Source organism: Callithrix jacchus, chromosome 2 (assembly GCF_049354715.1).
Source record: "Callithrix jacchus isolate 240 chromosome 2, calJac240_pri, whole genome shotgun sequence".
In the NCBI taxonomy this organism is placed as follows: domain Eukaryota; kingdom Metazoa; phylum Chordata; class Mammalia; order Primates; family Cebidae; genus Callithrix; species Callithrix jacchus.
The window spans coordinates 150,374,602-150,393,158 of NC_133503.1; the positions used below are offsets into that span (position 1 = coordinate 150,374,602).

Sequence of the window (18,557 nt, forward strand, 5' to 3'; positions counted from 1 at the left end):
TTAGACTTTTGCTTGAGGGAATATTGTGGCTGGTTTGATCTTCTATCCAGACTATTCAAACTTTTTCCATTTCAGCAACAAGCCTGTTTCAATTTCTTATTTATATTCACTGCAGTAGCACTCTGTATTTCCTTCAGAAATACTACTTTTGCATTCACAACTTGGCTAACTATTTGGTACAAGAGGCCTAGCTCTCTGTCTGTCTTGGCTTTTGACATGCCTTGGTAAAGAAGCTTAATCTTTTCTAGCTTTTTATTTAAAGTAAGAGATGTGCTACTCTCCTCTTTACCCAAACACTTAGAGACCATTGTATTCATTGACCTAATTTCAATACTGCTGTGTCCCAGGAAATGGCAAGGACTGAGGAGAGAGAGACGGAATGGCCACTTGGTGGAGCAGTCAGAACACACAGAACATTTATTAATTGAGTTTGCCATCTTATACAGCCATGGTTTGTGGTACCCCAAAACAATTACAAAGGTAACGTCAACAATCACCGATTACAGATCACCAGAATAGGTTTTAAAATAATTTTAAAAGTTTGAAATATTGCAGGAAATTTCAAAATGTGATACAGAAACACGAAGTGAGTAGTACATGCTGTTAGAAAAATGGTGCCAATAGACTCTCTCAACACAAGGTTGCCAAATCATTTTGTAAAAAAAAAAAAAAAAAATGCAGTTTCTGCAAGGCACAACAAAAGAAAGCACAATAAAATGAGATATGCCTGTGTCAGTCACTTTGCTATTTAAAACAAAATTTGTTGAACCATAGTCCTTGCCCTCATTCTTACAGTTTGGAGTGGAAGAAAATCTTTAGGAGTAATGACGTTAAATGTGATGAATTTTTTTGTGCTGACCCTTGACCTATTTATTCTCAGACTCACATATTGCCCTTTTCTCTGCCTATATTGTCAGAGGCTACCTCTGAAGGCTGTGGTCTCAAGACTTCCATGTCCGTTAATTATTAGGTAGACGCAGCACATCGGAGGTACTGGTGAGCATTTGGTGAGAAGGAAAAACAGAGAAGCCAGAGTGTTTTACTCCCTCTTCCTGAAGCAGCATCTCAGGCAGTAGCTGTGTCTTCTCCATGGTTCCATCCTCAGCCAGGTGACCCCAATCCCTCCATCCATCAGCCCTACTTTTTTTGTTCGAGGCCAGGGGTGGTAGTTGCTTCCTGTTGTTTCTAACCCCTAAGTTGCCTCACAGTCCACTATTTGGCATCTCAACTCTTTCATCACCAGTGCAATGAATTAGATCTATTAAATTCACTACTTTTAAAATGCATAGAGTGCTTCTTTTATCTTAGTTGGAAGCTGTTTGATAAAGCCTTGATAAAGGTGGCAGAGACACATCCTACATTAGAAGTAGTCAATGAAGGTTTATCTGAGAAAGTAAAATTTAGGCTAAAACCTCAAGTATCAATATAAGTATATCAACGGAGAAGGAAAGAATATTCTAGATCAGAAGCGTCCAGTCTTTTGGTTTTTCTAGGCCACATTGAAAGAATTGTCACATATAAAATTGGCCACACATAAAATACACCAACACTAATAATAGCTGATGAGCTAAAAAAAAAAAAAAAAAAAAAAAGAATCACAAAAAACATCTCAATGTTTTAAGAAAGTTTACGAATTTGTATTGGGCCCCATTCAAGGCCATCCTGGACCTCATGGGTTGGACAAGCTTGTTCTAGATCATGTGCAACGAGAAGGAAAATGAGGCACATTTTAGAACCAAAAGATGTGGAGAGCTGGGACGTGACATACAAGACAAAGAAGGTCAAGAATATCTGAGGGCTCGCAAGGTAATTGGAAGATATTACATTGGAATGATTGAGCATTTGTGTTTTCTAAAGTCAGTGGCTGCATTGTATAGAATTATTTGTTATGTAAGCAGGGAACCATTTAGAAGATTGTCGCGGACAGTGGTGTTGGTGTGGAACAGAATGACAGCACTGGCCAGGGAGGAAAGTGAGCTTATCTGAGAGAGTTAGGATGTGGAGTCTGTGTCTTTGTAACTGATAGACTCTATGAAACGAGGTTGAGGAAAGGGTTAGGATTATTTTCAGGATTCAAAACAGAGCAACTGGGTAGCTAGGGTTCTAATCACAGTAAGAAGGAATATTAGAGGAGGAAGAGTTCCATGATTGAACTTGAGGTATATGTAGATTATCTCCAGGGGAAGCTGTCCAGGAGTCAGGTGTGCTATATGTGTCTGGAGCTCAGGAGGCAGATGCAGACCAAAGAAATTGATTGGGAGTTATCTATCTACAGATGGTCATAGAAGTTATTTGAGCCAATAAGATCAACTAAATGGGGAGCAAAACTCGGAGAACAAGAGAGCCCTGTCTCAAGCCCAAGAACTGCCAGTATTTGAAGGCAAAACTGAAATGAAAGATGTAAACAGAGACTTAAGAAGAAAACCAAGAAAGTAAGTGGCAGACTTAAGAAGAAAACCAAGAAAGTAAGTGGCTATGGAAGCCAAAGGAAAGGAGTGTTTCAGAAAGGAGGGTGTGGCCAATAGCTCTGCAAATGTTCATTGGTTTAGTGAAACAAAAGTCAGTTGGTGATCCAATGGGAGAAATTTACATATAGTGGGAACAGAAACCAGATTGAAGTGGGTTGAGGTGTAAGTACGAAGGGAGAATCGAGATAGTGAATATAAACAAAATTATTTCAAGAAATTATGCTCAGAGTGAGGAGGAGGTAAGAAGTATCTGGATAAAGAAGTAGGAATTGAGAAGGATCTTATTATGTACAGTGAAAAATAACTGGTTCCATCTGAATGCTTATGGAAAAGATTTGGTAAAGACGAGGAAAAGAATAAGGGGGAAAATGGCTGAAGCTGGGTATCGGAGAATGTGAGAAGGACAGAGGTGCAAAGCCAGGTGGAAGGATTTGTCTGAGGTAGTAACAGGAGGGAAAATGGAAATGATGACTGTGGGAGTAGATGTGTTTGTCACTTTGATGGCTGGACATGGAGAATGTTCCTTTTTGATGGTTACTATTTTCTCTTTGAGTAGGAATATCATCTGTTGTGTGTGGGAAGTGGGGACTCAAGTGTTTGAGAAGAAAAGACGTTTGCTATAGTCTTTGCAGAAAATGAAAGTGAGTTGATTAATAGTTGTTAGAATTTTAAAATGTGTGCACAGCGCTTGGATGAACGTTGTTTTAGAAAAATCAGCCACCTTGCCTTTTATTCTTTATGCTGTGCAACCTCTTTAGAGCACTCAGTCACCTTTTGGCCACTAGATGGAAACGGTGTACTCAGTGCTAACGTACTGACCCACAAGGTTCCTTTTGTTACCAGCCAATGCTGACAGAGTGATTGAGTTGTAAACTTATTGTTATGAATTGAAACTTTATTTATTTATTTCATTTATTTTTTTGAGACGGTATCTCACTCTATCGTCCAGGCTGGAGTGCAGTGGTGCAATCTTGGCTCACTGCAACCACTGCCACCTGGATTCAAGCAATTCTCCTGCCTTAGCCTCCTGAATAGCTGGGGTTATAGGCATCTGCCACCGTCCCTGGCTAATTTTTGTATTTTTAGTAGAGACAGAGTTTCACCATCTTGGCGAGGCTGGTCTTGAACTTCTGGCCTGGTGATCCATCTGTCTCAGCCTCCCAAAGTGCTGGGATTACGGGTGTGAGCTGCCGCACCCAGCTATAACTTTATTTTAGAGAAAAAAATCTTAACACATTCCTCAGTCTTACATATAGCTTATAGGTCAAAGAAAGATTGTGGCACTACAGAAATTTTAGCAAACATACTATTTGTTCTCACACTAAGTGTAATGTGTATAACATGCCATCTCTCTGAAATGTTTTGCCTTAAAAATGTTGGATGGCACTAGGTGATCACTTGCATAGTCAGAATAGAGCTTTTGGTTTAGCATTTTATCTTAACATAAAGCAGAAATTTCATTGCTCTGTATATCAGTATGGTGCATATAACCCGAATAGCTTAAAAATAACTGCTAAATGGCAAACACATAGAAACTGAATCCTCTAGTCAGCTTCCATTTAATAGAGATATGTGTGCTTTCAGGTAGCTGCAATGTTAGCTATTATTAATAGTTCAAATCTTTGCTTCATAAATGTTCTGTAAATAGTGTTGTACAAATTGAAGTGATTCAAGGAAAGCATAATTCTGTAGAGTTTCCTCCCTGTTTTGTAGGGTAGATTGGGAATGGGGGTGGACCATGAAGTAGCTGTTTTTTCCCTGCCACTCCTAACTAATTACACATATAGAATATAGGCATTTTTAACATGCTGAAAACAGGGTTGTTCTTTTGATTCCTAAACTGAAATCATTTGATACATTTCTCTGTCCAGTGAAGGAAACCATGAATGCTATGAGTAAAGACATTTGTGGCAGGTAAGAGGGAGGTAACTAAGGAAGTTTAATATGAAAAATTAATATAAAGGCTCCAAGGTTAAATAAGGAATACTTTTGTACAATGGGTTCAAGATTTTACTGGGTAGATTTTTAAAGTTTTATCAATTTTAGGAGGAATAGATTTGGGAGAAAAACTACATGTGCTTAATATGAGAGAGCACTGTGGAAAATCCCAGCACAAACTTTTCCTGGGCCTCAACATTTCTTGGTAATGAACGTAGATTTGGAGTGATCAAATAATTTGCTGTCTCAAGTAGTAAAAGGGGGGCTATTACTAACTTCACAAGAAGACAGGAGTAAACCCAGCAGCAGGTACAAAGCAGGATGATCTCAGGTAACTCAGGAAGATGCTGCAACACTCTGGGTGAAGGGCATTAATGCTGTTCACAGTGGAACACAGGACTATTAACGGTATTTGTATGTTTTGGTGCATCAAAAGCATTGCTTTTTGATTAGTAATCTTTCACTTATATGAAGCAGGGCCTTTCAGCCTGGATTTGGGGTCAGAAGACAACATGTGGACGGGAGGTAGAAAATTGTAAAGTACTCACCTACGGAGCAGTTTGTTCTTGATATTCACAAGCTGCTGGGAATGGTGGTTTATTCCTGTAGTCCCAGCACTTTGGGAGGCCAAGGTGGGAGGATCACTTGAGCCTAGGAGTTCAAGACTAGCCTGGGCAACATAGCAAGACCCCATCTCTGTGAAACATAGAAAACATTAGCTGGGCATGGTGGCACACACCTGTAGTATCATCTACCCAGGAGGCTGAAATGGGACAACTGTGTGAGTCCTGAAGTCAAGGCTGCAGTAGTTGTGCCGCTGCACTCTAGCCTGGGTAACAGAGTGAGACCCTGTCCTTCCCCCACCCGGCAAAAAAGGGATATTCTCAAACTACGACATTCTTCACTTTTACTCTCCATGTTGGCACAGAAACAAAACCAAATGCATTTGAGACTTACTACTGCAAAAGATTGTTCTTTGAATTGTGGCTGCAGTGATTTCTGTTGTAAACTTTAGTGTGTTACTGTTGTAATGATACTTGAAATAATACCCAGATGTATTGAAAATTCAAAAGACTTCATTGCCAACTCAACTTGCACTCTCAAGCACTACTTATTAATGGAGTAATGATGGGGAGAGACAGGTGAGAGAACAGACCCCAGAACACAGGGAAATGAACATGGAGAATGGAAATAGGCAAAACTTTCTCATCAGTGTGGTTGAGGGAATGTTGGAGCATGGCATGGAGAGTCCCACCTTACATAGCAGCCAGAGAATCTTAAAGCTTATTGTCAAAAACCTCATGAAAGATTAGGGAAGGTATCATTTTATTTATTTTTTTCTTTGTTTTTCTTTTGGTTTCTGGTACCATTTTATGCGTCCCAGGGTAGGTTACAAACTACCCTGATTTTTCAATTGCTATAGCCACAGTTTTATTTTTTGCTCTTGTTACCTGTTCTTAGCTGGCTGATGTTGACCTGTTCCTTTCATTTGGGAACCAACCTTAAATGAACTGCCCATACTGAGAAGGCAGAAGAAATTAGGAGATGGCAGGGCCACGCAGTGATTTTTTAAAATTTCTGTTCAGAAATGCCACATATTTCTTCCATGCACATGCCATTGGTCAAAGTAGGTTGCAAGGTCAACTTGGTATTAATGGGGAACGAAGTATAACCCCGGCCTAGGAATGGATTTTGGAAAGCTCTTAAACATTTTGACAATAACACAATCTATCAGATTCTTTCAAATTGATTACAAAAGTACTTAAAGTTTTTAACGTACATTCTGTGAACTGCCCCAATGCTATATCTAATGTAACTTCCTCATTCTGATGAATTACTATTCCTTTTCTTCTTGGCTGCCTTTAAAATCCCATGCATCTATCCAGTGGTACTTTATACACTGTATTGTACTTGGTTTACTTGTCTCCTTTCCTCAGTGATGGGCCCTTGGAGGGCAGGAGCAATGTGATATTCATCGATGAGACCCAAGTATGTGATTTGTGCACAACAGACACCCTAAAAGGTGTTTATTGATTATTAGTGAATTAATAGCTAAATGAGGGAGTGTTTGCTTTTCAGTCACCTTTTCTCCATTACAGCAACCAATCTTACACAAGCAATTGCACAGTAGAAATCACAGTGGAATCTTGAAGAATAACTAGGAGCTTAGTAGATGAAAAAGTACAGAGCAGTAAATCAGGGAAAGAGCACCTGATGGAATCAGTTGTAGCCTTGTTGAGTGAAGGTAAGATCCTTGGATTTTGCTTCACGAACTTGAAAGTCCACATAACATCAAGCTTGGCCACTGCCAAGTCTGACTCATCTCACAGCACCAGAGAATTGGGGTGGTAAACTGCAGATGTAGCACCCACAGGCTGACCAGTGTGACCCTCATCAGGTTCCCCAAAAAGCAAATCTCTAATGCATCTGCATGGATGCTGCAAAGGAATGTACACTAAAGGAATGTGAAAGCAATAACAATTTTTCATCATTTGTGATGTGACATTTTAGTGATTGTGTTAAAATCTGCACAACCCAAAAGTCTAATTGGAGTGTTAATCTCTGACATTGATTTGGAAATTACATACATTTCATTTTACCATTTTAAAAATGCGAAGAAACAGAAGAGAAAAGAGGCAGAAAGATTGGCTAGAACACAACAGAACTTACCCATTAATCTAATGGAGTTTGAGCCTTTCTAAATGATGCCTGTGGGGAACTCCGTACTAGTAATGTCTCAAGAATATTGCCATTGTTAGGCCGGGCGCGGTGGCTCGTGCCTGTAATCCCAGCACTTTGGGAGGCCAAGGCGGGTGGATCATGAGGTCAAGATATTGAGACCATCCTGGTCAACGTGGTGAGACCCCGTCTCTACTAAAAATACAAAAAATTGTCTGGGCATGGGTGGCGCGTGCCTGTAATCCCAGCTACTCGGGAGACTGAGGCAGAATTGCCTGAACCCAGGAGGCAGAGGTTGCGGTGAGCCGAGATCGCGCCATTGCACTCCAACCTGGGTAACAAGAGCGAAACTCCGTCTCCAAAAAAAGAGATTATTGCCATTGTTCAAATGTTTCAGGGATTCCCCTTTCGAACTTACCTTCAAAAGACCCTTTGCTACAAGTTTCTGAAATTCACTGATAACAAATCTCCATCTGTCGAAAGTTTATCTGGTTCTGTGAAGCTGCCAAAAGTCCTTTGGCATTAAGTCTGATGATTAAAGTAGATGATTCAGTTAGCAAATGCAATTTTGAGGTAAAATGGGAAGTAACTGTAAAATTAAGAGGCAGTTTTCTTATGTACACTGGAAGTGTTCTGTAATGTTAATTTCCAAAAAAGAATGTCACAAATGCCTTTAGTCCTAGTAGAAATAATATTTTTTTCATTGAAATAAATATTTAGGAAACATTGCTTTTAATTTGCATGTGGTATACATGTTTGAAGAATCAACACTTATAAGTGTTAAAATTATTAAGTTACTTAATAAGTGCTTATAATGAATATAAATAAAATATCCATTGATATTTGTTTATATAATTTTATACATAAAAGATTGTATATGTTATATAATACATGTATATACAGATAGCACAGTGACCAAATTAAATTATCTTTACAGCTATTTATAATTTAAATATTTTCACATTATGCTTTTTGAAGCAATTACCTCTGTTATATCAGAAGCCAAAACTGGCAAATGATATTATATCTGTTATTTAGTTACTGGGGACTCTATCTTTAAACCAACCACGGGAATTCATTTATAGCTAGTCAACACTCAGCTATGTATGGCCATGGGGCCTGCAAAAAAACTGCTTTAAAAATTGGCCAGGTGTGTTGGCTCATACCTGTAATCTCAGTACTTTGGAAGGCTGAGGCGGGCGGATCACAAGGTCAGGAGTTTGTGACCAGCCTGGTCAACATAGTAAAACCCTGCCTCTACTAAAAATACAAAAAATTAGCTGGGCATGGTGTTGGGCACCTGTAATCCCGGTTACTCAGGAGGCTGAGGCAGGAGAGTCCCTTGAACCCAGGAGGCGGAGGTTGCAGTGAGCCAAAATCAGGCCATTGCATTCCAGCCCAGATGACAGTGTGACACTGCATCTCCCCCAAAAAATCAAAAAAACAAAACTGATGTATATCAAGATTTCCCTTCTTCTTTTGTATTTTCAGCCATCAAAAAGAAATTATATCGTAAGGCAGATGGCAGTAATATATTTTTCTAAGGTGAATTATATCTTCTTTTCATATATAGGCAAATAAATATTTATATTCTACATAAGCAACATGACATAATTCCTAAACTATGAAATTGCCTCTAATCTGAAGCATTTGATAAAGACTGGATTTAGACTATGCTTAGATGTTGCTGGAAAGTACTTGAAAAGGTTACATTCTATTTACTTTGTTATTTTTGTCTGTATGATGTCAAATAATTTTGACTAAGTCATTGGTATTATCAAGATCATGTAGAACATCTTAAATTCTGATTAAATAATTGATTTTCTTTACAATTACAGACAAATTGCAACAGAATCTGTATTTTTATGGAGTTCAGTCCGAATAGGGTCAATTTAATAGCATATAAATGTTGGGAACAGAATTATCAGAAATTTCAGCCATATCACCATAAGCCAGATGAATAATATGTGTCAGTACCATTGGGAGAGTATTTCCCAGCCTAAACTTGATGTGTTTCTTGAATGCATGAAAAATGTGCTATTGAATGATTCTTTCTTCACTAAAATTGACTGTATTTATTGTTCTTGATTTAAATACAGGTCTACATTGATAAATAAAACAGTTTTTTAAATAATATACTAGAGAATTTTTGATACATAACAAATGAGATAATTCCAGATTGATTGGAATTCCAGGTTTAGTGTTTTAAAAAGAGTTGAAATAGTTCTTGGTAGAACTATTTCTACCAAGTAAATTGTGGTGGGAAGGACAGGACATTCTCTGAAGGTGCTAATGTTTTGGTTAGAGTTTGACCAGGTGATAGCAGATTTACTTTTTCCTAACTTCGTTTTACTTGAAAAGTCTTCAAATCAAATACTTATAGAACTAGGAGGAGGAAATGTATCTGAGTTATAGAACTTGAATGGGGATTGTCAAACTGAAGAATGCTTGCCCCATCTGAAGGAGATAGCTGACCCTAGATAGGGGGGGAACTCAAGGTTTTGAACCTCATAAACATTCAAAAGAAGCCCACATCTGAACTTTAATGTGGTATTTTCTATGTGCTTTAAATGTTGAATCAAAAGGAAAAACAAAATTAAAAATATGTTTGGCAAATGCAGGCCTGCTGTCCATATGTGATCCAAGGAGGACCAATTTACATTACCTGTTTCAGGGCAAACCATTTCCCTTTGTTTCCTTTCTGTAATATTAATATCATAATCCGGTTTACTCATATCTATGAGCAAGGCCCAATCAATATCTGTAGCCAAGTCCAGGGTTTGTATGTGGTATCGTTAGAAAAACCCCAGAGAAGCCCACTCTTGTTTTCTCACCATGCTCTAAGTATAAATAGCCCAAAGAAAAAGACAAAGTACGCTGGCTATCGTGATCTTCTAAGCATTCATAGAGCTTGCTAAAATTATAATTCCCTGTGAAGAGTGTGTCGTTACAGAGAAGCACCAGAAAGTGGGCTTAGGGACTTTCCTATGTGATCTCAATAGTTTGGTGCCTACCGACTCACTGGGAAGAGACTGCCACCTTAGTGTTGCCCTGTTGTGCCACCTCAAACAAGTCATCTATTTCTCTTGTTTCTCTCTCTTTAAAAAAAAATGTCCATATGCAATTCTGTGATTTTTTTCCCTCATTACCTATTTTCTATCATCGTTGTATCCAAAAGTTCAAGAGAGATTAAAGGACACTTCTTAGTTGACTACGGTAATCTCTTAGACTATATGACAGCAAAGATATAAGCAAGGGTTAAATTCAAAATGTATTCACTCTGCTAATACACATTTGTGACTTAAAAACCACACTTCATTGAATAATTTAAAATATGGTTGTACCATTTGTTCCTTTGGGGATTAACATTGTTCATGATAGCAAAATAATCACATGTTAAATAAATTCCAGATAACTGCTCTCTATTATTCATAATAGCAATGACATTGTTAATTCAGATGACCTGGTCTTTTCTGTCTCCACGTAATCACACTATTGATTTTCCAGTATTGGAAAGGAGAGTACATGCTTTTATTTCTAAATGGAACATGCATTTCAGGAATTCTGCCATTTCCTTTATGGAAATAAAAAATAAACTGCAAACATGCCATCTTTGAAGGTAACATTGTATAAGCCTTTAGGTATAACATTTGCTGTCTTTATCTACTTCTTTGTGTCTATTCATAAGAAAAATAGATTGTCATATTCATATTCTAGAAACTGCAATTAATTGTTTCCAGGCATTTTGTCATCTGCCTTTAATGATATTAGCAAAAGAGTCGTATAAAGTCAATTAGTTTACTTCATAGTGGGAATTGATTTTGCATTCCCTGAACTCACATCATATTTTATGTTTGAACCACACAGTATGTACTATCTCACACTGACTGCCAATTTATTGTATTTAAGTAATTTCTTCTCAAAAATATTGTAAGCTTTGTGAGGACAGAGGCCATTTTATTTTTCTCATGTATATATTTAAGTTTCCCACTCTGCTGGGTTTTTCTAAGGTCAAAATAAATTATAATTAAGTGATTGACTTTTTAATAATGTAAAATGGTGGGAAAAGGTTAAAAAGAGTTGCTTTTGGTAGCAAGATGGTCTGAGCCAATGACTTCTACCCACACCTAATTCAGTGATATGAATGATCTACTCTTAGCTTGGGCTTTTCCTCTGTAAACTTCTATGGCAATTGGGTGTGAACAAATGCGTCCCTGAAGATCTTTTGAAAATGTCCTTAACAAGAGCCCAGTGCTTAATGACACTGTACTGTCAGGTAACCTTCCTAAGTTCCTGTATCTATCTATTCCCTTTACTTTTCTTTAAAATCACATATTTTTGTTTTTCCTAAAGAAAGTAGAATGTAATAGACGTCATTCATTTTTGCAGAAAGTCTCCAAAACATGTCATTAAATCACCACTGTCTTCTCATCTCCAGGCAAAAAGGTCCCAACTTATTTAAATATTTGTTCAGTCATATTATGTTCTCCTGTGAATTTTCTCTGGGTGTCACTCTTCACACAGTATGAGCTCTCATTTAATCTCTTTCAAGGGCAAATGAGCTCAAAGACCCTGATACTGCAATTTGACCTCCTTGCGTTTGTATTAAGCTATGAACTTGCTGATTTGTCCCTAGCTTATCTGTTATGTACACTTGATGTTGTCAAACGACATTTTCATTCCCCAGTCTGTGTTCATTATTTGATGTTCCCCACAAGTTACATTGCCTTGCTCTCAACTAAATTGGTTTTTCCTATTACAAAGTCAATTTAATATCCGAATGATCTTCCAAGATACTGCCTATCATTTTTTTTTACTTCTCTCTTACAAAGCCTTATGTCTCATTAATAAAAATAACTGGTCCCAAAGCCCATTGTTATCATATGCATTTCCCACGTGATACAAAATTAGCCATAATCTACTATCACTTGTCTGGTAACCCAGGAATATGCTGCATAAATGGTATATTTTTTATTTTGGTAAAATATTTGAAAAAGTACCTTATGGTACATATAATGGATATATGAGTTGGATAAAAATGCTATTAAGTGTGTTTCTTCCTAGTTGAACAACATAGATGAAGAATACTGAGTAAAGACTAAATATTTGCCTACATGGAAGACTATTCATCCAATCAAACAAATATACAAAAACATGAAGAGTGAGTAAATATACTGGAATGCAAAGTAGGGGTCAATAGTTATTTAAGATTGCTAATAAAAATGACTACAATTTCAAGTTCACAGTTAATTAGAATCAGATGGTAGAGGCCCAAACGCAATGGCAAGAATATGGGTAAATTAAGAATATGTGAGGAATTCTCTCTCTTTTTTTTTTTTTTTTGCAAGACACCCATTTATTTAATCACAGTAGATCTTACTACATAGTATCTCCATGTCTTCATTCTTCAGATTCTCCAGGCTTACGAATGTCATCAATCTTCAAAATCATTCTAACCATTTGTGTCGCAAGAGATATTTGTTGCTTTTTGCCAATCAAGGTTTCTATGACATGCTGTTGCTTCATATCATTTGTCCCCCTGTGCAAACAGTCGATGCCAAGAGCAGGGTTCATCTCCTTCACTTGTCTGGCTTGGACTTCGGTCATAGTCTGGATGGGATTCATGCCACTGTTTTCAGATAGGGCCATGGGGATGACCTCCAGTGCATCAGCAAACGCTCTCATGGCATACTGTTCTAAGGTGGGGCACTTATCTGCCTCTTGGCTAACTGCCAGGGCACAGGATATCTCAGCAGCCCCTCCTCCATACACCACACGATTATCACGGATGAGGTTCCGGATGACACACAAAGCATCGTGAAGGGATCGTTTCGCCTCCTCAATGATCATCTTATTTCCTCCTCTAATAAAAATGGTTACGGCTCTGGAGTTCTTACACTGCTCGATGACCAGCATTTTATCCTTAGTCGTTCCAAATGAGATCTCCTGTACAAGACCAGCAAAGCCCAGCTTCTTGGCTGTGAGCTCTGAGAACCTGGGGACGATCCGCCCTCCTGTTGCAATGGCAATCAGCTCAATTTCAGGTCCTCCTACCCAGCGCACCGCAGGCAAGTTGTTCTGAAGAAGTAAGTGATTTGCTTCATCATCAAAGCCCCACTGACAAATTGCTAGGTTAGCACCAGTCTCCTTAATCTGTTGAATCATCTCTTCAAATTTCTCCTTTTCATATTTCTGAAGGGCTTTATAATCTTCTACAGAGGTCACATCCAGCTTATGCTTTGTTTTTGGTTTGGGTGGTTCGAATGGACATGTGAGAATTGCAATCTTAGCATCTTCCACTTTTTTCGGCATCTGCGGGTGACTGAAATCCTTGTCTACGATCACGCCCTTAATCAGCTTAGTGTCCTCCAGCCTGCCACCCACTTTGCCTTCTACTTTGATAAGCTCAAAGTCCACATCTCTGCGCTCCATGTCTGCTACAGTGAGGACGGCATTCACAGCGATCTCGGCCATTTGTCGGTGACAACTGTTGACCACTTTGGAGCCCAGCGTGGTTTTTGCAGTCTGAATCAGGGGTTCGGTGTCCTTTATGTCAACAAGGATGCTATTGCTGATCTTGTCCAGGTGTTCAATAGCAACGCGGGCAGCCTGCTCATAGCCATCAGCTATTCTGATTGGGTGAATGCCTCGGTCTAGCAACTGCTCGGCTTCTTCTAACAAGGCACCAGCCAGGACAACCACTCCTGTGGTTCCGTCTCCAATTTCATCATCCTGAGACTTGGATAGTTCCACCATGAGCTTGGCAATCTGATGATCGACATCCATCATGCTTAAGATGGTGGGGCCATCATTAGTTACAGTTACATCGCCATCCTTATCCACCATCATCTTATCCAGCCCATTTGGTTCAAGCGACGTTCTCATTGTATTTGCCACAGCCTTTGCCGCCATTATATGAGACTTGAGGGCCTCAAGGCCCATAAGACGGGACTTGCGGTCTTGATCCTTGATGATAAGGAAAGACCGCCCATATTCAGCGAAGGCAAGGGTCCCCATGGATGCCATAGTGCAGCAGCAGGAGTTACTTCATGAGGAATTCTCTCTTAAGCCTTTATTCATAGATGTACAGCAGGGAAATGAAGCCGACACATTCTCTGCCATGCAATAGTCATATCACACCTGGAGTGTGGGATTCATTTCAGATGCCACAGGTTAAGGAGAATCAACAAGCAGCAATCAGTCCAGAAGCATGTTGCCAGGACAGTGAAGCATCTGGTAATCATGAAATATTAGGAACTGCCAAAAGAACTAAGACTGATGTAGCCTGGAAAAGGGAGAGAATAAAAACTCCTCTTTAGATAATCTGAGGCTGTCATATTAAAAAGATTTAGGGCCGGGTGCGATGGCTCACGCCTGTAATCCCAGTACTTTGGGAGGCCAGGGCAGGAGAATCGCTTGAGTCCAGGAGTTCACAACCAGCATGGGCAACATGGTGAACCCCTGTCTCTACTAAAAATTTAAAGATTGGTTGGGGCAGTGGTCCGTATCTGTAATTCCAGCTACTAGGAGGCTGAGGTGGAAGGATTGCTGGAGCCCAGGCTTTAGAGGCTGCAGTGAGCTGAGGTCACACCACTTTCTTCTGCCTGGGTGACAGAGTGAGACGCTGCCTCAAAATAAATAAATAAATAAGACTCAGGCTTGCTTTTGAATGACTAAGGTCAAGGGGCAGCACTTTTAGAAAGATGAAATTTACTTTGGTAAAAAGAACTTTTCAATATTCAGATCTGCTCAAAAATAAGCAAACTGCACCATGAAGCAAGGCTCCTCATGCCAGAACCAGATACTTGCTTTTCCTTTAAGGCTGTTCAAGCATTAGGGGACGGCTGCATTTCCCATGGCTTCTAATGAACCTTTTAACTATGAAGATCTGTTGCATGAAAAATTCTTAGAATAGTGCTTGATGGAACCAAGTAGATGTTCAATAGGTACTAGCTATGATTGTTATCAGGAGTGACTATTCTATGCATTTGTAACTGATTATTTTTCTGAGGGCAATAAGTAAAGTTGTTAAAAATGTTAGCACCAGTTTGTGTTGCTAAATAATTAAGGTAGTTAGTAAGGTCTTATGCTACTTGTAATTAATTTACTCTTAATTTGTCACCACTTTATTTTTTCCATAATTGCCTTTATGTCCTTTTTACCTGGATTTGGGATTAATTCTTCAAATTTAGCAGGACAATTTTAAGTGACTGCTAAATCACAGTTGCGTATATTAAGTTATCTAATGCCTAACATAGCAATAGTCTATCATGAAAGGAATGAATCATGGCAGAAAAAAATAAATCTCTTTCATTAATTAAGAGGGATGTTTCAGTTTAGAAACTTATAAAATCTTAATAGTGGTTAAGCCCTAGGTCACGTTAGCGTCATTGGATTATTTTCTTAAGTGACAGATATGCTCTCTTAGGACGGCAGCTAATATCTATTGAAGGCATTCATTCATTCACTCACTTCCTAATTTACTTAACAAGGAGCGTACCAAGTACCGCCCATGCCTGCATCTACCTGCTTACCTCTATAGAGTCTTTTCTGTCCGTTTATCCCTTTTTGAGTCACTCATCACAGGAAGACCAGCCTCTCAGTCGTCCCATGTTCCCTAGACCCCAACCCCAAGCGCTTCATGGCAGCAAGGCAGTCCCTCTTCTGATCCCATCCCTGAACTCCTTGGGCTCCTTACCTGATGTATTTTTCTCTGTATCAGTTATCATATTTCTTATATATTTTGCTTATTTATGTCCAACTACCTATCTCTACTAGAATGTCAGTTCCATAAAAGCAGGAATATTTGCCTGTTTTATTTGCTACTGGGTTCCCAGCACCTAGAATAGTAACTTAATAAATATTTGTTGACTGAGTGACTAAGGCCTAAGTGTCATGGAAACTGATATCAGAAAGGTGTCATTTCTTCACCAGGGTTACCTAAGCTGTTTATGGCAGTGCAGGGTGGTAACCCAAAGGCACTTGGCTCTAAAACCAACATCCTATTTTTATTTATTTTTTAGACAGTCTCACTTTGTTACCCTGTCTAGAGTACAGTGGCATGATCTCAACTCACTGCAACCTCTGCCTCCTGGGTTCAAGGGATTCTTCTGCCTCAGCCTCCCAAGTAGCTGGGATTACAGGTGTGTACCACCATGCCCAGCTAATTTTTGTATTTTTGGTAGAGACAGAGTTTCACTATGTTGTCCAGGCTGGTCTGGAACTCCTGACCTCAGGTGATCTGCCCACCTCTGCCTTGCAAAGAGCTGGGATTACAGGTGTGAGCCATTGCAACTGGCCTCAACACACTCATTCTTGATCTCTCCCTCCATACAAATAACTTTGTAATTGTGCTGAATAAACTCGGGGATCTGGAGATATTTGACATTGACAATGATATTTCACTGCTGTATGGATTTAAATGCAAGGACACAACTTTTGTATCATTTACATTTAGAAGAGCATTCAGGTCGATATTTGCCTGCCTAATTTATCTCCATGTGGACACTTTTGTTTTCTAGATTTATTCAATCTGATTTAGTTTATTATGAGTTTATTGCCTGTTTTTTTCCTTGGGCCATTGATGTAGATCTTGGAAGAGGTAGAGTAGAGAAATAGATTTGGAGAAGCAATAATGAGTAACCCTCAGCCTTTGCCTCCGAGATGCATTCAGCCAAGTGGCTGAGGCAACCTTGTAAGTGTGCAGTTCCAGAGCCAGAAGATAACCAGATAATTTAGAATCCAAACAATAATATTTCAAGAGTAAAAGGAGGCACTGTTTAATTATCATTCCAGGACAATAACTGTATACTATTTAGGCAAACTGAAGAGTAAAGTCCCCTAGTTTAAAAAGTCAACAAACATAAAATATGGTTGCAAGTCTTTCTAGTAAGAAATATTTACTGAGCATCTACTATGTTCAGAGATGCATACTCGGCACTGTAGCAATATGTATAGAACAGTGTAAAAGACACTATGGTGAATTTAAAAACAATACACTACATATCTTCCTATCTTGTGCTTTAGAGTTCAGTCTAGGAGAGGAAACATTAAAAATACAATAAAAAGCAGTACATGATGGTATAAGCTGAATTAAGCTTGATGTGACATTAGCCAACCACAAGGTTTCAAATAGAATCTGATCTTTGACAAACCTCACAAAAACAAGCAATGGGGAAAGGATTCCCTGTTTAATGATACGTGTTGGGAAAACTGGCTAGCCATGTGCAGAAAGTAGAAACTAGATCCCTTCCTGACACCTTACATTAACTCCAGATGGATTAAAGACTTAAACATAAGACCTAACACCATAAAAACCCTAGAAGAAAACCTAGGCAAAACCATTCAGGACATACGCATAGGCAAGGACTTTATGACTAAAACAGCAAAAGCAATAGCAACAAAAGCCAAAATAGACAAATGGGACCTAATTAAACTCCAGAGTTTCTACACAGCAAAAGAAACAATCATTAGAGTGAAACGGCAACAAACAGAATGGGAACAAAAATTTACAATCTACCCATCTGACAAAGGGCTAATACCCAGAATCTACAAAGAAATAAAACAGATTTACAAGAAAAAAACAAGCCCATTCAAAAGTGGGCAAAGGATATGAACAGACACTTTAAAAAAGAAGACATACATGAGGCCAAGAAACATATGAAAAAATGCTCACCATCACGAATCATTAGAGAAATGCACATCAAAACTACATTGAGATATCATCTCATGCCAGTTAGAATGGCAATCATTTAAAAAATCTGGAGACCACAGATGCTGGAGCGGATGCAGAGAAATAGGAACATTTTACACTGCTGATGGGAGTGTAAATTAGTTCAACCATTGTGGAAGACAGTGTGGCGATTCCTTAAGGACCTAGAAATAGAGAATCCATTTGACCCAGCAATCCCATTACTGGGTATATATCCAGAGGATTATAAATCATTCTATGATAAGGACACATGCACACAAATGTTCATTGCAGCACTGTTTACAATAGCAAAGACTTGGAACCAACCCAAATGCTCATTGAGGATAGACTAGACAGGGAAAATGTGGCACATATACACCATGGAATATTAGGCAGCCACAAAAAATGGTGAGTTTGTGTCCTTTGTAGGGACATGGATGAACCTGGAAACCATCATTCTCAGCAAACTGACACAAGAACAGAAAATCAAACACTGCATATTCTCACTCATAGGCGGGTGTTGAACAATGAGAACACATGGACACAGGGAGGGGAGCATCACACACTGGGGTCTGTGCAAGGGGTCTAGGGGAGGGACAGTGGAGGGTAGGAAGTTGGGGAGGGATAACATGGGGAGAAATGCCAGATATAGGTGATGGGGATGAAGGCAGCAAACCACATTGCCATGTATGTACCTTTGCAATAATCTTGCATGTTCTTCACATGTACCCCAATACCTAAAACACAATAAAATATATATTAAAAAAAAGAATCAGTGATAT

At 38.9% G+C, this 18,557-nt stretch overlaps 1 protein-coding gene and 1 pseudogene across 10 annotated transcripts in view; one reads left to right on the forward strand and one right to left on the reverse strand.

The window, feature by feature from the left end:
- The window catches only part of PDE4D (phosphodiesterase 4D), a 1,594,380-nt gene that overhangs the window by 1,090,456 nt on the left and 485,367 nt on the right, over positions 1-18,557 (forward strand). The gene's annotated exons all lie outside the window — the stretch shown is intronic.
- Positions 12,413-18,539, reverse strand: LOC100407037 (T-complex protein 1 subunit epsilon pseudogene; annotated as a pseudogene). Its single transcript, XR_013532304.1, has one exon. The product of XR_013532304.1 is annotated as a T-complex protein 1 subunit epsilon pseudogene (transcript).